The sequence below is a fragment of the Mustelus asterias genome, chromosome 3, assembly GCF_964213995.1.
Source record: "Mustelus asterias chromosome 3, sMusAst1.hap1.1, whole genome shotgun sequence".
Classification (NCBI taxonomy): domain Eukaryota; kingdom Metazoa; phylum Chordata; class Chondrichthyes; order Carcharhiniformes; family Triakidae; genus Mustelus; species Mustelus asterias.
The window spans coordinates 123,350,304-123,373,874 of NC_135803.1; the positions used below are offsets into that span (position 1 = coordinate 123,350,304).

General features: G+C 43.6%; 1 protein-coding gene and 1 pseudogene across 2 annotated transcripts in view; one reads left to right on the plus strand and one right to left on the minus strand.

Moving 5' to 3' along the window:
* The window catches only part of cadpsa (Ca2+-dependent activator protein for secretion a), a 511,252-nt gene that overhangs the window by 165,952 nt on the left and 321,729 nt on the right, over positions 1-23,571 (plus strand). The window lies entirely within an intron of this gene.
* On the minus strand, positions 3,719-3,815 carry LOC144491965 (U6 spliceosomal RNA; annotated as a pseudogene).

The following is a 23,571-nucleotide window of genomic DNA, read 5'->3' on the forward strand; positions in this document are numbered from 1 at the left end:
CACTCACTAAATTTTCACACCTCATTGAATCCCTCTGGGGGCGTAAAGGTAATTATGGATTGAGGGACATGGCCAGATGCTTAACTTAGCTGCATTTCTCCAAGTGGCTACTCATTTTGTCCCAGATATTCTTTTCTAAAAATTTACCCATCATCCAAGTTAAACTGACTGGGCTGCAATTTCTGGATTTATCTTTACGCTTTTTAATAGAATTGCACACGTTACAGCTTTATCGGTCTCATCTTCTTTATTGGCGGCCAGGGACAGGGTGACTGCATTGACTTAGTTGACCATGCAGTGGCAACTGTATTTTTTACTGGAGTGTGGATTTTAGCCGACCCCTTTTGATGCACCTAACTCTACAACATCAAAGTGTGTGCTGTTGCCCACAGCTCACCCTAACATCGCGAGCAATATTTCTTTGTGAAGCAAATAAATTACTTTTTAATACTGAGATATGGCCCTTTAAAAGCTGCTCCCTCATCAGATTTTCCACTCCCAGACAATTGTACAAGTGGCTAATCTCTCCAGCAAACTTTCCCTGCATCGGTTGCCTTTTCAAATTGCAGGGAGGGACTCCCAATACAATGTAAAAGCAAATTACTGCAGATGCTGGAATCTGAAATAAAAACAGAAAATTCTGGAAAATCTCAGGAGGTCTGACAGTATCTGTGGAGAGAGAATACAGCCAATGTTTTGAGTCTGGATGATTCTTCGTCAGAGCTCGAAATAACAGTAGCTCTATTTTTCAGCAATTTTCCAGCATTTTCTGCTTTTTCTTTGACTCCCAATATAAAATTGATGCAAGCTACACCTGAACTGCTGCCGTGGATGTATTTGCATCATGGTCAGAAAAATCCATCTTTGCCTGTCTCACAAAACCTGGGCTAATGGGTCAGATTTTGGTGTAGCAGGGTTCTGATGCCACTTGCCATTAGTTAGACTTTGTTTAGTTTAATGAAGTGTGTTTTACGTGATAAGTTGTTGAAATGCAAGCTGATAGCTTTGCAATGAGGGCAATCAGACATCTGAGGCCTGAGTGAACGGGGCAAGCAACTGTGTTCCTCCTCCACCGATTAGACTGAAGGCTTGTGAAATTAACAACGCAAGGGCCTTGAAGGAAATGTAAATTACGTTGGATGGATTCAATGTCCTACCAGGTACAATAAGAAGTCTTAAAACATCAGGTTAAAATCTAATGGGTTTATTTGGAATCATGAGCTTTGGGAGTGCTGCTTCTTCATCAGGTGAGTGGAGAGGTAGGTTTCACAAACACGGTATATATAGACAAAGACACAATTGCAAGATAATGGTTGGAATGTGAGTCTTTACAGGTAATCATTGTGTCTTTGTCTATATATGCCGTGTTTGTGAAACCTACCTCTCCACTCACCTGATGAAGGTGCAGCGCTGAAAAGTCTTGATTCCAAATAAACCTGTTGAACTTTAACCTACAGTTGTGAGACATCTTACTGTGCCACCCCAGTCCAACGCCAGCATCTCCACATCATGGTTACCAGTTACAGAAAGGGAAATCAAGAGAGGGTAAAAAGATTCAATTAAGAGAGAGAGAAAAATACTGAGACGGAAAGGAAAAGCAAAAGAAAAGTTACAATTTTAAAATCTTTAAATTAAAACTTGAGGGGTGAGGCACTACCCCAGAAATAGTTCATGTTCAGTGCTAGAGGTTGATTGGCAATAATTAACACTTCACTACATCTCCAAAGGGTGCCATTAGTCTCGCTGTTATTTTGACAGAAAATTAGGGCCTGATGTTCCAAAAACATTGATTGATACATGACTCTGCCCATTTATGTCCAATGTCAATTTTGGTTGCTGCATCAAATCTATGCTAATATTTGATATTAAGCTGGGAATCAGTATTTGGAATCATACTTCAGGAATCTCAGAATGACTGACACAGTCAGTTTCGAAATTAATTTTTTTGGTTTCAAATAGGCAGAATTTTGGGTTTTAAGTTTTAAAGTCAAAGTTTATTTATTTGGAACAAGTAGGCTTACATTAACACTGCAATGAAGTTACTGTGACTATCCCCTAGTCGCCACACTCTGTGCCTGTTCGGGGACACTGAGGGCGAATTTAGCATTGCCAATGCATCTAACCAGCACATCTTTCAGAATGTGGGAGGAAACCGGAGCACCCGGAGGAAACCCACACGGGGAGAACATGCAGACTTCGCACAGACAGTGACTCAAACTGGGAATTGAACCCAGGTCCCTGACACTGTGAGGCAGCAGTGCTAACCACGGTGCCACCGTGATGTCGGATGTACTTCAGCAGGAGTTCATTGAATATAAGATTTCTTTTAAAAATTGTCTGCTGCTTTGATTTTTAAGAGTGAGGTAAGCAGGCAAAAATTGCCACCAAAGTGCTTTGCTGTGGTTAGCCAAAGCTTTAGTGGGTGATTTTTCCAGGATGTTGGAAAAGAGCCTTCACACTGGCCAAAACAGGGCCTTGGGTTGAAACACTAGTTTAGCCCACAAGCTGCCAGCCCGGTAAGGGAATTGAAGTGCACACGAGGAACTGCTGCCTGGAGGATGGTTTAGGGGATGGTTGCCATTGAAATTGTCTGCTCATACTCATTAAGGAGTCAATGCAGTATTTTGGAGGATAGCATATGACCGAACAGCAACCAGCTAATTGGAAGCATACAGTTCATTGAAGAGGATTTCAAGGTAAATTGTATTTTACCTTGCTGCTGGAGACTTGAAGAGGAATTTTGAACTCAATTTTCTGGCACATTTTGTCAAGACATCACCAACGCTATCAACATTTTGTTCCCAAAAGCTCTCTGGAGGATTTTGCCCAAGCAGAGTAAGTTCTGTGCTATTCTACCTTATTGGCACCTGGTAGAAATCACCATGAGAAAAGGTGATTGGCAGCTTACTAGAGAATGTAGGGCATAAGACTGGGCAGAGCAGCCAGGAGAGAGGACCAACAGACAAGCAAGGTGCAGTCCTTCCCTTCCACTCACCACTCCCTTCCATTCCTCCTCCCCCCTCCCCACAATTGTTGCTGTCGGACATCCCTCCTGCACAAGAACCTCCAATGCTGTGTCCAAGAACCTATGTGACCTGTGCCTTGTCATCACCCGGCCCTGAGCAATCCTGAAACATCCCTGCCATGTCAGCCAGCAAATTCCAATGGCAGAAGTTTCCCTTTATTTTTCCTAAGTGCTAGCTCAGGCGAGGAAAGCAGGGCGCAGCTCGCCAGCTGCACAGCCGACTTGTCTTGTCACATTGTGCAGCACTTGGAAGAAACAAATATGGAAGTGTGGCCCATGCCATCAAGCCGGCAACATCAAGATTCCTGAGATCAAAAGGTGCCCCGATCTCCAGTTAAAAAAGAGGAAACCCCCCTCCCCACATACACAAGGACCACTCCCCCCCGCCCCCCCCCCCCCCCCCCCCCACCCCCGTCGTCTCATGGAACTCCGCGGAGGGAGTCCCCCCACCCCAGCTCTACTAGGGCATGCCCCTCTCCCCCTAGGGATTGTACTTACCTGTGCGCTCCCAGCGAATTCCCTTCACCTGTTTTCATTTTTAAAATCTGTTGTAAACCTTGCTGACTTGACGTGACATCAGTGAGCGGGGGGATGATGCCAATATGGGTGGACATTATGGCGGGATTCCCTATAATTAGATGTTAATCTATGTAAAAGAGGTTCCCGACCTTCCTGGGCAGGAACTTCATTTTCTTTTATATGGAACGCTTCACGAATTTGCACGTCATCCTTGCGCAGGTGCCATGCTAATCTTCTCTGTATCGTTCCAATTTTTTTTGGTATATGTGATGGCGGGGACAGGGATGATGGCGTCATGAGAACTCGCAGGCGAGATTCTTGTTCCTTGACTCTTGTGGGATTTTGTACCCACGTAGCCATTTTAAATCCTGGCCCACACATTCCGTGGAAATGCTGCACAAAAATTCTCTAATGAATGGTGGGTTGTTAAACCTGCAGCTGTCTGGTTAGCACTTCCAGGCAAGTTCAAATTAAGGTAATCAGCAATTAGGACCAAATGTGCATGCTAACTCCAGACTTTCAAACAGATGCGTTTTATTAGTACAGCACCCACTTAGCACTCGTTTTCACCTTTTGGCCAAAATAACTCTGGTAAGCCCAACAGATCAGAGCCATGAATCTGATTGATGTCTTGAAAATAAATTGTTGAGATGTATAGAATCTCAAAGTCCAAGCTGTGGAGAATAATGCATTCCAAAAATCTCCTGACTGGCTTGGAGCCAATTCTCTTATCTCTACTTGTTTCCCAGGTCAACATTACATTTACTCTGAGGTAGTTCTCGATGACTAAACTTAGAAATTTTCTCATTGTAAAACTGAAGACATAACAGCATAATTACATGACTGTATAATATTTTTAAGCAGGCAAAAAAGGAATGCCACAGTAAGCACTCAGCAAAGTGTATTGTCTATAAGATGCATACTAATAAAATTGGTAACTATGAATGTGAAAGTGTTCAAAGTAATTTCACCAATATAAACCAAAGAGCTAAATGTTAAAATGAAATGGGTGGTTGTAATGTATGGCTGAATAAGTTTGGAAGGAAAGAAGATATCAGGAGTCATTCTTTCAACCAGTATTGCTTTGCTCTTTAGTTTTAGTTATTTTTACTGTCCGTGCCTTTCAGATTTGAATTTGAAATTAAAGAGAAAGCACTGATATCCTTTAACTAGAAACACAGGCCTGGAATATCCACAGTAGGAACTGGAGCAACAGCATAATTAGTTGTTTTTTTACGAATCTCCAAGGTTTCCACTAATAATCTTCTGCTAAAGTTAAGGCAGGAGATTAGGAGAACCTTGTTGGAAATTTGACCCCACTTTGTACACTTAAGAGGCAATGTATGGTATATGTAATGGATCTATTGCCTTTCCTTGCAATACAGAGTCAGCATCTTTGATATCAAGACTGTTGGGATTTGAATGTTAACAAGGTGATCGAATCACTGAAGCTTCCAATCTTTGATGTACTGACATCAAATATCTCACAATCAGTAATCACTACAAGAGTTCCTCAGGGTAGTGATTTTTGATTTAGAACATAGAACAGTACAGCACAGATCAGGCCCTTCGGCCCACGATGTTGTGCCGAGCTTTATCTGAAACCAAGATCAAGCTATCCCACTCCCTATCATCCTGGTGTGCTCCATGTGCCTATCCAATAACCGCTTAAATGTTCCTAAAGTGTCTGACTCCACTATCACTGCAGGCAGTCCATTCCACACCCCAACCACTCTCTGCGTAAAGAACCTACCTCTGATATCCTTCCTATATCTCCCACCACGAACCCTATAGTTATGCCCCCTTGTAATAGCTCCATCCACCCGAGGAAATAGTCTTTGAACGTTCACTCTATCTATCCCCTTCATCATTTTATAAACCTCTATTAAGTCTCCCCTCAGCCTCCTCCGCTCCAGAGAGAACAGCCCTAGCTCCCTCAACCTTTCCTCATAAGACCTACCCTCCAAAGCAGGCAGCATCCTGGTAAATCTCCTCTGCACTCTTTCCAGCGCTTCCACATCCTTCTTATAGTGAGGTGACCAGAACTGCACACAATATTCCAAATGTGGTCTCACCAAGGTTCTGTACAGTTGCAGCATAACCCCACGGCTCTTAAACTCCAACCCCCTGTTAATAAAAGCTAACACACTATAGGGCTTCTTCACAGCTCTATCCACTTGAATGACAACCTTTAGAGATCTGTGGATATGGACCCCAAGATCTCTCTGTTCATCCACAGTCTTCAGAACCCTACCTTTGACCCTGTAATCCACATTTAAATTAGTCCTACCAAAATGAATCACCTCACATTTATCAGGGTTAAACTCCATTTGCCATTTTTCAGCCCAGCTTTGCATCCTATCTATGTCTCTTTGCAGCCTACAACAGCCCTCCACCTCATCCACTACTCCACCAATCTTGGTGTCATCAGCAAATTTACTGATCCATCCTTCAGCCCCCTCCTCTAAGTCATTAATAAAAATCACAAAGAGCAGAGGACCAAGCACTGATCCCTGCGGCACTCCGCGAGCAACCTGTCTCCAATCCGAAAATTTTCCATCCACCACCACCCTCTGTCTTCGATCAGACAGCCAGTTACCTATCCAATCGGCCAACTTTCCCTCTATCCCACACCTCCTCACTTTCATCATAAGCCGACCATGGGGGACTTTATCAAACGCCTTACTAAAATCCATGTATATGACATCAACTGCCCTACCTTCATCAACACACTTAGTTACCTCCTCAAAAAATTCAATCAAATTTGTGAGGCACGACTTGCCCTTCACGAATCCGTGCTGACTATCCCGGATGAATCCGCATCTTTCTAAATGGTCGTAAATCCCATCCCTAAGGATCTTTTCCATCAATTTACCAACCACTGAAGTAAGACTAACCGGTCTATAATTACCATGGTCATTTCTATTCCCTTTTTTAAACAGAGGAACAACATTCGCCATTCTCCAGTCCTCTGGCACCATCCCCATGGACAGTGAGGACCCAAAGATCAAAGCCAAAGGCTCTGCAATCTCATCCCTTGCCTCCCAAAGAATCCTGGAATAAATTTCATCAGGCCCAGGGGACTTATCGACCTTCAGTTTATTCAAAACTGCCAGTACATCCTCCCTCCGAACATCTATTTCCTCCAGTGTATTAGCCTGTAACACCTTCTCTTCCTCAAAAACATGGCCCCTCTCCTTGGTGTATATCACATGTATTGGTATACAGTGAAAAGCACTGTTTATTGCGCGCTATACAGACAAAGCATACCATTTATAGTGTATATAGGGGAGAAGGAAAGGAGAGGGTGCAGAATGTAGTGTTACAGTCATAGCTAGGGTGTAGAGAAAGATCAACTTAGTATAAGGTAGGTCCATTCAAAAGTCTAGTGTCCACGGCCCAGCCATCTTCAGCTGCTTCATCAATGACCTTCCCTCCATCATAAGGTCAGAAATGTTCGCTGATGATTGTACAATATTCAGCACTATTTGCAACTCCTGAGATACTGAAGCAGTCCGTGTCCAAATGCAGCAAGATCTGGACAAATCCAGGCATGGGATGACAAATGACACGTAACATTTGTGTCATGCAATGACCATCTCCAGTGAGAGAGAATCTAACCATCGTCCCATGACATTCAGTGGCATTACCATTGCTGAATCCCCCCACTAACAACATCCTGGGATTACTATTAACCAGAAACTGAACTGGACTAGTCATATAAATACTGTAACCACAAGAGCAGGTCAGAGGCTAGGAATTCTGCAGTGAATAACTTGCCTCCTGATTCCCCAAAGCCTGTCCAGCATCTACAAGACACAAGTCAGGAGTGTAATTGAATGCTTTCCAATGCCTGGATGAGTGCAGCTCCTTCATAACTCTAGAAGCTTGACACCATCCAGGACAAAGCAGCCTGCTTGATTGGCACCCCATCCACAAACATTCACACCCTCTACCAGTAGCAGCTGTGTGTACCATCTACAAGCTGCACTGTAGGAACTCACCAAGCCTTCTCAGACAGCACCTTCCAAACTCATGACCACTACTATGTAGAAGGTTAAAGGCTACAGATGGAACACCACCACCTGCAAGTTCCCCTTCAACCCACTCACCATCCTGACTTTGAAATATATCATACTACTTTCACTGTCACTGGGTCAAAATCCTGGAACTCTCTCCCTAACAGCACTCTGGGTGTACTGCAGCAATTCAAAACGGCAGTTCACCATCTTCTCAAAGACAATTGGGGAATGACAGTGATGCTGGCCAAATCCATGAAGCCCACATCCCTTGACTGAATAAAGAAAGATTGTAATTATAACCGAGTGAGATAGATTGCAAAGCAATGATCTCAATTTTAATTCTCGTGGGCTTTCGGCAATTGGACTCTGATGCGAGTGCAAACATTGTCCTCTGCAGAAAAATTGAGACTTCAGCAAAATTGGCTTTTAGGCCTCATTTTAATTTGACTGATGGTTCACTGAAACAGTTGGAAACTTACCCACTATCTAAGTACAATATCCAGGAGGGCTGCAGAGCCATAGTTAAAGCACCGGAGGAAGAAAACACAAAGTGGGTTCACAAGCAAATTACCAGGTTCATTAAATTGTCCACATAGAAGAATTCAAGATGAAAAGGGACATTCACTAGGAATGATCCCAAAACATGCACCAAACATAGAGAGAAATGGTGGAGGTTGTCAAGCATAGATAGGGACATCACTGTTTTCCCCATATCCCACCACCACCACCCCAGATCTGAATATAGTGCAAGAAGTCCTTCAATTAACTTACAAGAATAAGAAAAGTGAGTGCAGATCCTCATTTCACTATACACAGTCCTTTCTGTCCAATCCTGATTTTGGAACACTTTGAACAATTCCCTCCGCTCTAACACCTCACCATGCAGTACAAGCACACACCAAATCTCCCCTCATTCTCACTGCAGACACACACTCACCTCTTCCTTGTTTCATTCACAGTGGCTACTAACAGCATTCTCTTCTGACTTGGTAACCCTTGAAGAAGCAATGATCTCTGTTATGGTTCAATCCTCCCTTGACATTCTGAGTTCATGCTTTCTGTTCAATACCTCCTCACTCTGTTTGCATCCTGCTGCTTCTGTCTCGCAACATCTACACAACAGTTTGCCCAACCCATACACTCTCCTCTGCAGAAGATAGTCACGAACTCTTTCCCTCCCATTCTGCAGGACAAAATATGTACAACACAAGAGAGAGGAGTACGACCAAGACGGGACCAGCCACCATCATGTATCTCTTTGAACTAAGGATCAGAGATTGTGAGGCCAGGGATTAGCTGAACAGGGCGTCTGCATATTTTCTTGTAACCCTCATGAACCTCAGAGATATTGCTTAACCAGGCCATTTCATTTCATCAAACAGTATTGTGATGACTACTATCCACTACTGTCCAACTTTATTTCCCCCTTTTTCTTTTCTCAGTCTTTCTCCGCAGACATGCTGTGGAGGAAGAAATCTCAGAGGAGGAGAATCTTTCTGAGGATGCACTGTCATTACTAAGCACCAGCACAAAGATTAACATTCTGACTGGGTTAGAGAGTGAGTTAGAGGAGTTTTGACACACTAAAGTTCCCCAGACAGAAGCGAGAGCTTCAGCCGCCTGACCAAGAGAAGAAGAAAATTGTGTTATTTCCACATTATATCAGATACTGGAAAGTCTGACAGAAATTTCAAAACCAAGGTCGAAACAACAAATGCCTGAAAGTTCCCACAGAAACAATAGGGGCTAGCCATGCAGTATATAGTCACTGCCACAGCCACCTTTTGTCTTCAATACTCATTCATCCACTTAATAAAATGGGAGGTAGGGAACCTATTGCTTTGTTCCTACCTGTATCATTCTGTACTAGCTGCTAAGAGGTGTGTACAAGTGGTATTCCTTTGTTCAGCAAAGCACTAAGCTTCTCCGCAGCAGTTGCTTTGGCTGTATGGTTGACCCATGTCAAGCATCTTGAATCTCTGGACATTTTTAAAACAATATGCTTTTGTTATTTGACCTGATTTTACTTTTATTCTCCATCCCCTGCGCTTCTCTACAATTTTGCTGCATATCCGTGTTTTAGACAGAAGCAGCAGGATGCATACAGAGTGAGGAGGTATTGAACAGAAAGCATATCCATGTGATGTCCCTGGTTAATGAGAAAACTGTAGAAGAAGCAATTGCCAAACTTTCAATATCAGCTACTCCCTGACTAAACTCCAGCACTATTATTGAATATAGTGCTGTGAAAGCAAGATTATTTTTCTAATGCATTAACAATAACACTTCCGCACAGAGTCAAGTTCGATTGTAATGCAAGTCTGAAAGTTTGCAACACACTAAAACATTTGGATACCACCGTTTAAGATAACTTACTCTTAATCAAACTCAAACTTAGAGTTTCAAAGGTGTGGATACTGGCTTGGCATGTTATTAAAAAATCATGCTGTGATACTGAAGGTTAATTTGCAGTAGATATTATAAATATAAACACCAAGAAATACCTGAAACAACTTGAAGAAATAAATGAGTCATTTGTCAACATATACAAGATTTCAGCCCTGATTATGCTGCTAAGAATGGGTTCATTTATCAAAATTTAAGCAAAGTTGACACACACTCATCGTGTCAAGAAATATGAATGCATACTGGTATTAAACCTGGACAAGTTGGATTTATATTACACAGACTAGGGATTGAAGCAATGGCATTCCTGCTCTGTACTACATAGTACTTATCTACTGAACTGTTGGGGCAGTTCCTTTTTAACAAGATAACCGATGAGTACATTAATTACAGCAGCTTGGGAATGCAGTTTGGGAAATCAATACAATGCACATTAGGATGTCTGCATTCCTAAAGGCTGGAGATTGTGTCGGCCCTTTTTCCTTACGGAGGTAAGCTGACACTCATGAGTAAATAACCTCGGCTGCCCTTGGCATTACCTGCCAGTGAATTCACAGTCGCATTTGAAGCGCCAGTCCACCTGACTCGAGCAGTAATGAGAGATCACTTGTGTCAAATGTAAAAGAAGGGAAGCAGCAACTTAAAGCGAATGGTGGATTTTTTTCTTATAATTAAACAAAATGTTAAGATTTCTACATAGTTTCTTGGAACTGAGCTGAGATAGACATTTAGCACCGGCTTTGTGTCAGGAGGGGTTTGAGCTTCACAGTTCTTGTCATTTTTTTGTTGATAATGAAAAGGAATATAAATATATTAGTTATTCATCAAAACAGGACATGAACTGGTTATTGGGTTGGCTAATTTAAAACTTGCATCCTCATATTCGAAATTCTCATAGCCAAGCCCCACAATATCTCTGCAACCTCCCTTCTGCCTCACAAATGGCACAGAATTCTCCATTCCTCTGACCTTGCTTCTAATATCACCCTCTATCACCTTCCTTTTGGAAGCTGAGTCTCCAGCTACTTACGATCCTAGGCTTTGGAGTGCCCTTCCTCTCCACCTCCCTTCCTGCCTTTAAAACCTTCCTTAAAATCAATTCCTTCAGATCAAACCTTTGGTCAACCCTTCTAATGTGTCTCTGTAAAGTGCTTTTAAACATTGAACATTAAACATGAATTGACCGTATGCAGGTTGTTATCAATTACCGAACATTGTTCAAAAAGAACATTTAAAATTTGAGAGATAATTCGGTCTAATTATTCTGGACAAATGGAAAATAATTGTCTTTATGCAAGCTTTAAGTGCTTCTTCATCTCTAGGTATACATTTTGGAATCAGTTTTGCAATCAGCCTCTTCCCCATCTCCCAGAACATGGGAACAAGGCTTTAAACTAAATGGGGGGGTGGAGCGGGGTCACATGAGGGAAGATTTGGAAAGGGAAAGGCATAGTACGGGGTAGCAATGTTAGTAATGCTAACCAGAATGTGACAAAAAGTGGGAGAGCATACAGACATTGCACTAGCAAATGCAAAGATGGTACAAATACCGAATTAAAGGCTCTTTATCTGAATGTATGTAGTGTTCATATCAAGATATATGAATGAGCACAAATAGAAATAAATAAGCATGATATGATCATCGTTACAAAATATCCAGTCTTGGGATTGAATGTTCAAGGATAAGTGGGGTAACTCTGTTCTAGGAAAGAGATAAATTGTCCATGGTTAACCACTGAGGTTAAGGACAGTATTAAGCTAAAACAAAAAAACATATAGGTGGCAGTTCTGAGCCCACACTCTCCATCTGCGAGAATGGTGATACGTGCTTAAAATCTGGCCATTCTCGCCGGAATGTTTGAGTTCCAATCTCCCCGGCCCCTTGCCGGGGAGAGATGAGAAACACTCTGTGGGACCGCAGAAAGCTCATTTTAATACATTAGCATGTCATTAGTGAGCACTCTCTCCAGGACGTCCCTCCCCTCACCAGATATTCAATGGGCGCCGGCGTGACCACATACAACAGGTCCACATAAGCGTGAACCTGGTGTCTTCACCTCCGAGAGGGATTTCTGAGGTGAGCGCTCAGGCGGGCAGTACCCTCCGGGGTGTTCACTGCTCAGGGGGCACTGGGGAGGACTCGGGGGACACAAATAAGTTCAACTCGGAGCCAGGGGTGGGGGCGTCCCAGAATCGCTATTTTGAGGAGAGGGGTCAGCAGGGGTCACTTGCAGGTCTTACCTTCCCTTCATGTTGGGGTGCTCCTTGCTTCAAAGGGGTTGTGAAGGCTGGAATGCAGGCAGCGCTTCCCATGTCCTCCTTTCTGGGTTTCTGTCCATATCACAGCTGAGGGAGTGCCTTTCTCAATGGGGGCTGGCAAGAAGCTGGGAGAGACATAGTACTGCCATTCTGACACTCGGTAAGAAGTCTCACAACACCAGGTTAAAATCCAACAGGTTTATTTGGTAGCAAAAGCCACTAGCTTTCGGAGCGCTGCTCCTTCGTCAGGTGAGTGGGAGTTCTGTTCACAAACAGGGAATATAAAGACACAAAGTCAATTTACAAGATAATGGTTGGAATGCGAGTCTTTACAGGTAATCAAGTCTTAAAGGTACAGACAATGTGAGTCGAGAGAGGGTTAAGCACAGGTTAAAGAGATGCGTATTGTCTCCAGACGGGACAGTTAGTGAGATTTTGCTAGCCCAGGCAAGTCGTGGGGGTTATAGATAGTGCGACATGAACCCAAGATCCCGGTTGAGGCCGTCCTCGCGTGCAGAACTTGGCTATCAGTCTCTGCTCAGCGACTGTGTGTTGTTGTGTGTCGTGAAGGCCGCCTTGGAGAACGCTTACCCAAAGATCAGAGGCTGAATGCCCGTGACCGCTGAAGTGTTCCCCTACAGGAAGAGAACATTCTTGCCTGGTGATTGCCGAGCGGTGTTCATTCATCCGTTGTCGTAGCGTCTGCATGGCATCCCCAATGTACCATGCCTCGGGACATCCTTTCCTGCAGGTAGATAACATTGGCCGAGTTGCAAGAGTATGTACCATGTACCTGGTGGATGGTTGTTCTCACGTGAGATGATGGCATCCGTGTAGATGATCCGGCACGTCTTGCAGAGGTTGCTGTGGCAGGGTTGTGTGGTCACTGTTCTCCTGAAGGCTGGGTAGTTTGCTGCGGACAATGGTCTGTTTGAGGTTGTGCGGTGGTTTGAAGGCAAGAAGCGGGAGTGTGGGGATGGCCTTGGCGAGATGTTTGTCTTCATCAATGACATGTTGAAGGCTCTGGAGAAGATGTCGTAGCTTCTCTGCTCCGGGGAAGTACTGGCCGACATGAAGGAGGCCATTCTGAGACTCCACAGGGATGAGGCGTCAGGTGAGCGTGATGGTGCTCCCAAGCTTGGTGGCATGAACAGACAGGGTGGAGGCTGTGTGGATGAACAAAGTGAAATGTAATGCCAAACATTCAAAACAAAATGATGACCTATCTACACTAGTGCCTGTATTCACCCGTGCCCACTAAGAGCCTATGGTTTCTTAATCTTCCTGATCTTCCCACTACATCTAAGTAAATCCCCAAGATCCACAGCTAAGTTTAAATTTAAAATTTACATCTTGTAAAATTACACTTAGCACATCAGATCTATAAGTTTTAAGTATCATTTCAACCATTATATATGTTCAAAGATATCCCAATGCAGTCTACTTTTTTACATAGCTGCCTGCTAACTTCCATGTCCTTTTGAGGTGACCTTGGCAGGTGTCCCCTGGGGACTGGGACCTTGAGGTTGCCTGCTTTCGGATAGCACAGATGTTTGACTGCTTCAGGGATTGGAGGTGTGCCAATCACAGCTAGTGGGGTGTTAGATGGGTTGGAGATGCCCAGGGTCTCCTGGCTGGAGGGCCCCGGGCTGTACATCTGCCGATTCCCTTCCCTTCGGGTCCCCGGGGGCCCTTGTGCTCCTCCATGGGATGGAAGGGCAGCTGGAATGAAATCCAGAAGCCCTGCTGTCCTCCAGCACTGACACTCGTGGATTGCCACCAGTGCCTGCACCGTGCAGTTGAAGCCCTGCACCGTGCAGTTGAAGCCCTCCACCATGGTATGGACATCTCTTGCCATGGACTGTATGTCCTGCACCAAGGTCTCCACTATGGATGCGACCCTCAGTGTCCTGCAGTGACAACACCATCTCCTTGGATAGAAGGCAGTGGGACTCCTTCAATTGGCCTTGCACTCTGAGGATGGCTGCTGTCATCCCTTCCTGATGCTCACAACTCTGCCTTTGCAGCTCCAGCAGCTGTGGGATCACCTGGCCCGTTCTGCTGGTTGGCATGCAAGAGGAAGGACATGACATCAGTGCATTACAGGGGATACGGAGGGAACATTGATTACTCACTGAGACTTGAGGAATGACAGCATTTGTCTTGAAGATTCTCACATTTCTCTGCAGCTCCCACTTCACCTTTGGCACAGGCACGCTCTTCTCTTCCCCAGCCAGCTCAAGGGCTCACTCCTCAAAATGCATGAGGGTTCTCAGCTTGGGCATGATTTCAGCTGGTTGCACCCGCTCATGCCTGTTGTGGTTGAATTTGTTCTGCAAAGACACAGAGAAGAAGAGCGTAGGTGGAAGTGTTGACATTTAAGATGATGATGAGGCAGGCATGGCCTTGTATGGGAGCTGGAGTGTGAGGAGCATGGCAGCTACTGGGGGAACATGGTAATTGTGGCAAGGAGGGGGGGAATCTGGTGTTGGCAAAGGCCAAGGTTCCTGTGTGAGAGAAAGGGTTGGGGACGCAAGGGGTGTGCGAGAGAGTCCAGTGAGAAACTTACTCTGGCTGAGTGAAAAGTATCATTCATCTTCTGACACTGCTTCTGGAGTGCGGGTGCACTGACCAGAGCTACCACTGCATCCCAAGCGGGGATGGTGACCCTGCTGGAAGCCATCTCCTGGAGCGGAGGTAGAGCATGTCGAGCCTCTGCTCCATTCCATCCAGCATCATGGTGAGGGCCCCCTCCGAAAGGCGAAGTGCTACCTCCTTTCTGCCATCCCCTGCAGTCGTTGTGGAACAAGTGCTGGGAAGGTTATTGTATGGAGCTCCCCAGTGCAAGCAGCAGTTAAGTCGTTGTGGGTGGGTGAATCAGAGGGAACTTGCCATCGGAGCAGCATGATACTCGTGGGCATAAAACTTACTGCTGATGAGGCATAAGATTTGGCCCGAAAACACACCGGTGCCATTGGCAGGAATTACTCCGTTTTTCACGCCGGAATGGACATTCTGACATTTTTTGGTAAGATTGAGCCCATAATGTGGAAAAGATTAGTAGTAAGCCAGTGGATTAGGAAAGTTTACAAGCCAATAAAAGATAACCAAAAAAATAATAAAAAGGGAGAAGATAAACGATGAGGGTAAACCAGCAAGTAATGATAAAAATATAGCAAGAGCTTTTTTAAATATATAAAAAGGAAGACAAAGGCCAAAGCAAATGTTGGTCCCTTTAGAGAATGAGACAGGAGAAATAATAAGAATGGGGAATCAGAAAATGGCAGAGGAGTTAACAAACACTTTGGGGGCGAACTTATGAAAAAAATTCAAATGTGAAAACGGGAGAGTTTTGGATCCGTTTTTTCGGTGAGTCCAAATGTGGTATCTTTTGCACTTAGTTTTCAGGATTTTTTAATGCACTAATTTCCACCTGTAGGGGGAGTAGTAGAGGCTTAAATTGCCAGAAAGCTTGCTGAGAGCAACAAAGGGCACAATTGCGCATGTGCAGATCTCTCTCTTCTGTGCAGCAGAGAGACCTGTCAGACAGCCTCTGCTGCTTTCAGCTGGCTTCCGTGGCCTAAAGCAGGCCTCCCCCTCCCCCCGCCATCCCCCCCACCGTCCCCCTTCCCCAAACCAATAGCTGTTAATATACTTGGATTTTCAAAAAGCTTTCAATAAAGTAGCTCACAAGAGTCTACTTAATAAGGCAAGAGACTATGGTGTTGGGGTAGTATATTAGCATGGATAGTGGATTGGCTAGCTGACAGAAGACAGAAAGTTGGAATAAGAGGTGCATTTTCAGGGTGGCAACCGGTAACTAGTAAAATGCCACACACATTTCTGTTGGTTCAACAATTTTTTATAATATAAGACCATAAGACATAGGAGGAGAATTAGGCCACTCGGCCCATCGAGTCTGCTCTGCCATTCAATCATCGCTGATATTTTTCTCACCCCATTACAAAAAAAGAACAAAGAACAATACAGCACAGGAACAGGCCCTTCGGCCCTCCAAGCCTGTGCCACTCATGTGCCCAACTAGACCATTCGTTTGTATCCCTCTATTCCCAATCTGTTCATGTGGCTATCTAGATAAGTCTTAAACGATCCCAGCGTGTCCGCCTCAATCACCTTGCTTGGCAGTTCATTCCAGGCCCCCACCACCCTCTGTGTAAAATACGTCCCCCTGACATCTGTGTTGAACCTTGCCCCCCTCACCTTGAACCCGTGACCCCTTGTGTTCGTCACCTCCGACCTGGGAAAAAGCTTCCCACTGTTCACCCTATCTATGCCCTTCATAATTTTATACACCTCTATTAGGTCGCCGCTCATCCTCCGTCTTTCCAGGGAGAACAACCCCAGTTTACCCAATCGCTCCTCATAGCTAAGACCCTCCATACCAGGCAACATCCTGGTAAACCTTTTCTGTACTCTCTCCAAAGCCTCCACGTCCTTCTGGTAATGTGGCGACCAGAACTGGATGCAGTATTCCAAATGTGGCCTAACAACGTTCTATACAGCTGCAACATCATATGCCAACTTTTATATTCTATGCCCCGTCCAATAAAGACAAGCATGCCATATGCCTTCTTGACCACCCTCTCCACCTGTGCTGCCACCTTTAAGGATCTGTGGACTTGTACACCCAGGTCACCCTGTGTGCCTATACTCCTGATCGTTCTGCTATTTATTGTATAGCTCCCCCTTACATTAGATCTACCGAAATGCATCACTTCGCATTCTCCTGCCTTTTCCCCATAACCCCTGATCCCCCTACTAATCAAGAACCTATCTATCTGTGTCTTAAAGACACTCAATGTCCTGGCCTCCACAGCCTTCTGCAGCAAAGAGTTGCACAGATTCACCACTCTCTGGCTGAAGAAATTCCTCCTCATCTTTAAAACAAAACTAATTTTTAAATATGTTTTAATGGCTTGGATGAGGAAAGTGAATGTACTATTGCTAAGTTTGTAGACGGCACAAAAATAGATGGGAAAGCAAGTGGTAAGGGTGACACAAAGAATCTTGAGAGGGATACAGATAGGTTAGGTGAGTGGGCAAATACTTGACTGATGGACTATAATGTCAGAAAATGTGAGGTTATGCACCCTGGTACAAGAATGAAGGTGCTGAATATTATTTAAATGGAGAAAGACTGCAGAAAGCTGCAGCACTGAGGGATTTAGTGATCCTTATGCATTAACCAAGTTCAGCAGGTACATGGGAAGGAAAATGGAATGTTTGCCTTTACTTCAAAGAAAATGGAGTAGGGAAGTCTTGCTAAAATTATACAAGCCATAAGTTAGACCTGGAATGCTGTGAACAGTTTTGGTCCCCTTATCTAAGAAAAGATATACTTGCATTAAAGGCAGTCCAGAGAAGGTTCATTAGGTTTATCCTAGGCATGGAGGGATTTTCTTTTGAGGAAGGGTTAGTCTGTTGGGACTGTAGTAACTGGAGTTTAGAAGAATGAGAGGTAACCTGATTGAAACAGTAAGTAGTCTCACAACACCAGGTTAAAGTCCAACAGGTTTATCTGGTAGCACTTATTGAAACATATAGGGTGAGATTTTATGGCCTCGCTCATCCTGAAACCATAAAATCCCACCTGAGGTCAATGGACTTTCCATGGTCTGCCCCACGCCCACTTAGAATCCCGTGGCTGGGAGAGGGGGGGGGGTAAAATTCTGGCTAATTGATTCTCAGGGAACTTGACAGGGTAATGCTAAGAGGATGTTTCCTCTTGTCTCAGACCAGAGGGTATAACCTCAGAATAAAGGGTCACCCATTGAAAACAGTAATGAGGAGGAATTTCTTTACTCAGAGAGTCATTAGTCTTTATAATCCTCTTTCCCATAGAGCAGTGGAAGCTGGGTCATTGAATATATTCAGTGTAGAGTTAGACAGATCCCTGATCGACAAGGGAGTCGTGGGTCCAGGGAGTCAGGCAGGAAAGTGGATTAAAGGCACAATTAAATCAACCATGACCTAATTTAATGGCAGGTCAGGCTCAGTGGACTGAATGTCCTATTCCTTCTCCTATTTTTTGATGATTTAATTATCTTATCTAGGTTAAAAAGATCAAGTAACTTACTTCCATTTCGCAGAGGAGCATAATCAACAATCAAAGGGATGTTGAGAGAAAAACAAGTTTGTTACAATGTTCAAGAAAAGGCAGAGCGGGCATTAGTCGGTGGCTCTTGGAAGCTGCTGTGGCCTAGTACCAGTGGGTAGGGAAGGCTGGAATATTTAAATATTATTTAATATTACTTATTTAAATATTTTATTTAATATTACTTATTTAAATATTTTATTTAATATTACTTATTTAAATATTAAATATCACTTATTAAATATCACTTATTTAAATATTCAAGCCAATGGGAGAATTGTGCTTGAGAAGTAAACACACGATAGGTTTTAAGGTCAATTTGTGGGTAGTTGATGTGTTTATGGTGAGCTCTTAAGTGTGTTACACTTCAACCTTATTAGACACCAGCTTGCCTCTATCTTTCAATATTTTGCTCATAGATTCACAAGTTTTACTTTATTAGAAATTTGTAAGCTTGACATCATTGCCATTTTGCGTTCTTATATAGGGAAACAAAAGTAATTGCTCATCACAGAAGGACAATTTCTGGATGGCGCATTTAATGAATTCCTAATAGTATGCAAAGCTGACTGTGTGGGTTGACTGCCCTGTATAGTTTGTCTGAGTCATGTTTGCACAAATTAATTTCCACAGATTTAGGCAATTATCAGCTTATAAGTCTTTATTTCTAACTCCAAAAATCTCGTTCCTTGTAAAGGTGAGACTGAGTTAAATCTGATCCAACTATTCATGCTTGTTCATGAGTGCCAGGTGTTTTGCATTAGTGCTTTTATTATTAAATTAGTAAGCATATTGGTTTGTTTGGAGTGTTACTGGATGGACGGCCAAATGGCTTCACCAAGTACAATGCAGCTGCATATAAAATGAAGGACGTATTTTCCCTGACCATCCCACACCCTGAGAAAGGAGAGGGCACAAAAAGTTGTCTTCTGATGTTACATCCAGAAATTCCTATCCCAAGCCATTAGCATGGCCCAGGATGACCCCAATACTACCCCAATGACCAGAAGATTTTGTGCTAACATTTGGGGGCATGGAGGTCGGTGAGGGTGGAGTGGTTGCATGGGGAGAAATTAGACAGTTGCCTTTTGAGGCATTGTAACCTTTGGCCAGTGCAGCTGCCTGACAAAATGCCATGTAATGGCATGGCCAAGCTGATTGATTTCGTCAAGGAACATTATGCATTCAGTAGAACAAGTCGTCCATAAGTGACAGGCACATCAGTTGCCCTGGATGCAAATCTCTTTCATCTATTTCCAAAGAAGAAGGCACTGTTGACATCTATAAAACGAAAGGAGCTGCCCTTTGAGATACTTGATAAATATCATTATGTAAAAGAAACATGTGTGTTTAGCGTTTGTCTAGAGAAAACAATTAGCATATTTGTTTGAAATACAACGATTAGCCATCAGTGCTTCTTCATTATGCATCATTCATGTTGTCAACAGAAAATACTTGATTCGCGATACCCTGTATAGGGTGGTGAGGGTTGTTTCAAAACCATCTTTTGGGCTTTAAGAAGGGAAAATGGCTAATGTAGTTTGATTTCTTGAGCAAAAAATTGTAGAATCTTTTCTCTGGGTATTTCAATAATATCCATTGAAAAATCTCGGCATGGATTTCTGATTAGTTGTGCTAGTTTTTTCAGCACTAATTGGTGTGACTGGCGAAAGATGCATTTTGCATTCGGGGCAACTTGAGTTTGTGTGACATTTTGCATTAGTTTCAAATGCTTCATCCTGGATGACGGCCCTGCCTACAAGTTAGCTCCTCTGGGACATGTTCAAATCCCACCTTGTCAACGGCATAGTCCATGATGTGAGACTGACCAACACCAACGTGGCAGTTATTCTCAGAGTTCTTCCGTGTGTTGTTCAGCCCCTAGAGGCTTGGCCAGCTTTGTGGGAAGGGACTTCTTCCATCATGATTGACACTGATTGCAAATGCTTTGGGCACAATCTTAATGGCCATTCACACCATGCTCCTGCGAGGTGGGAGAATTTGGCGCCCAGCCAAATCTCCGTTCACTGCAGCGGGATGGGAAAATCCCTGTGGCTTGAACGGCCGTGGCCTTCGTTTTTTGGTGATAATTCCATTTTAACCAAACTTCATCTAAATGTCACTCTTAAATATATGTAGCAAAAGTTTTTATTTAAAAACAAAACAAAATGAGGAAACATTACACTTTAAAATGCTGCTGAGTTTCATTGGATTTGAACAGATTTTGCATTCACCAATATTGAAAGAAATTTGAGTGGAAATCAAGGATGGGACTTCCTAAAACTGACCCAATTTGCACTCATTCGACCCAAAGCGGGAATTCTAGCCCATGATGTTTAATATAATTCCTCTCCTGGCTTAATCACATCGGGATTCGGTGAAAGCAGTCCACACCAAATCTCAGTGCCACAGACTTGGAGCAAGCCGGAGCCAACTGTATGCTCCATTTTCTTTCCTTCCTGTGTATAAGCTGAGTCACACTAATTTCCTACATGTTAATAGAGGGAAAGCTAAGCCCTTTGCATTGATAAATAGCTTAGTCTTTGGCACAGGAACTTGAGGCAAATACATCACGCTGGTCCAAGATTACATTCTTACCCTTTGAAAAACAGTTTTCTGCATTTTAATCTGTCAGAAAATAACTGGGAACATGAAGGAAATAGCCCCTGTAATGAAAAATGTAATAACGTATCATTGTTGCATTATGAATTCATATTTGAAGAAAAATATTTCAATAGCTTTAACCATATTCTGTATAATATCATATTTCTCAAGCAGTGAGTCATGAGAGTAATGATTATGGGTCTTGAAATGTTCCAGAGAATTCTTGTTTAACATTTTTGTCTACTCATGTACTGTTGATGTAAGGGCAGCCAGTGTCAGGGTAATCATAGCAGGCAGCATTGCATAGCATACAAAATGTGATTCCACAGTGACAATTAAGAGTCCTGGAGGGCTACATTCGATTTGTCCCCCAAAACAGACACAGGTATCAAAGTGCATGATTAACTCGTGCCTGGTGTTTGAAATGCAGGCAGGCAGCCAACGTTGTGCTGCATGATCATTTAATCTCTGCATCCAGCTAGCACTAGTCACATTGTCCATTGACTCTACCAGGAGGTAGCCAAATGTCCTGGGTGTACTAGTGGTTAGCCAATGGGGTGCATTTTGGCTGAAGCAGATGTGGAAAGTTGTGCTTAAATCTGGCCTGAGAAAGGAGTGAGGAATGGCACAACAGGGGAAAGTGGACTCCAAGGTTTTACACAATGCACTGGAAACCTTCATAGAATCTCTACTGTGCAAACAGAGGCCATTCAGCCCATTGAGTGTGCACCGACACTCCGACAAGAGCATCCCATCCAGGCCCCATCCCTGTAACCCCACGTATTTACCCCACTAATCCCCCTAACCCACACATCGTGGGACACTAAGGGTCAATTTAGCATGGCCAATCCACCTCACCTGCGCATCTTTGGACTGTGGGAGGAAACCAGAGCATCTGGAGGAAACCCACGCAGACACTGGGAGAATGTGCAAACTCCACACAGACAGTGACCCAAGGCTGGAATTGAACCCGAATTCCTGGCACTGTGAGGTAGCAGTGCTAACCACTGTGCCACAGTGCCACTCCTTGGTGAAGAAGATGGAAAGGAGGAGAGTTGTCCTGTATGCACAATGGGAAAGGAAGCCCTCCACACAACCTGACCAGGCAATGATAATGATGACACAACACCATCATTTGATTTAATGCACTCAGCCACCAGCTTAGGTACTGTCACGAAGCATATCTTAGAGGATAGATTAGCAGTGAGATCTACGTGTGGTGAGACACTGAGCAAGAGTGGGCCTGCAGCCAGGCAAGGGGCAAGAATAGCAAAGATGCCAGCTCACATAAGCTTTCTTCTTCAGAGGTGAAGGCTTTAATCTGGCAACCCACAAAAGGATGTTGATGGGTCTACACAGCAAAATGCTTAGTATATTGGAGAGCCTGCTGGAAGGCCTGTGTACAATGTCAAGGAATATTGGGTGCTTTTCAGAGCTTGGAGCACATCCTTTTCAGCATGGGGATTATGGCCAACTCTAGCAGATGTGTAGATCCAGCTATGATGCAGTTTCTGATGGCTGATGTCTCAGCTTCCTTTAAGACACATGCAGCAACTACCCAATGCCTGCACTAGAAATTTAGACGGATGTCCTGGAAGGTCAGACTGCTGTCATCAAGACTGTAGGTTACACCATGCACAAGGACCTGCAAGATTTTGCAGCAACTAAAAACTAGTCCTGAGTATAATGAATATCTAATTCATGGTTCATGTTAATATTTTACAGGTTATATTTCATTCCGGAAGATTGTTAGTCTGAAGGAAAGGTAGCTAATATGCTGAACTTTAGAGATTGCCAGGACACCTAAAAGAAAATGGCAGTTCAGAAGGTTACCTGTGCTTGTTTGATAGAGATAGAATAGAAGAGCTGGAGCCATATAAAAACAGGTAGATATACTTAGCTGGAGAACAGGAGATATGACATCTGCACTGCTTGAAAGAAGTGCAGTCCAGAGAGGTATTTTGTTTCAGGAGTTAGAACTAATTTAAAAGCATTCAATGAACTCTGAAAGGCTACATTGCCATGGTGATAGGTAGAGTTTAAGAAGGTTCTCAATTTTCAAGTTCTCTGTGTGTTTTCTGGAAGGGGCTGTTGGTTACAGTTTGGTGATTGTATGGTTGGCAGCACCCAGAACAGCACTGGGAGTTATTAACAACCTCCATGCAATGTGGGCTCAGAAGTCCTGGGGATCTGAGAAGATGGTGTATCTAGTTCTGTGCCAGGCAGGTAGGGTTCAAAAGAAACCTTGGGAGCCATTTACAGTTTGGAATTCAGAGAAACACAGGGGCAAAGTAGCTTTGCGAAGCCAGCAGGATTAGCTATAATTCTGTTGCAGATGAAGCAACTTGAGACAGAGCAAATGAAAAAATTGAACTTGAGAAAGAAATTAAGAAACTTGAACTTGAAAAAAGAGAAGAAAGAAATGGGAAAGCTTGAACTCAGGAGAGAGAGAGAGATATCTTAGCAAGGAAGGAAAGAGATCAGGAAAGAGATAGAAAGCTTCAAAGAGAGAAGGAAATCAAATAATATTAAACGGCTAAAGAAAAACTTACCTTAGGAAGAGATTTGCGGCAGGGGAGTCCTCCCAAAAAAATTCTAAGTCCCAAATTCGTGTGAAAACC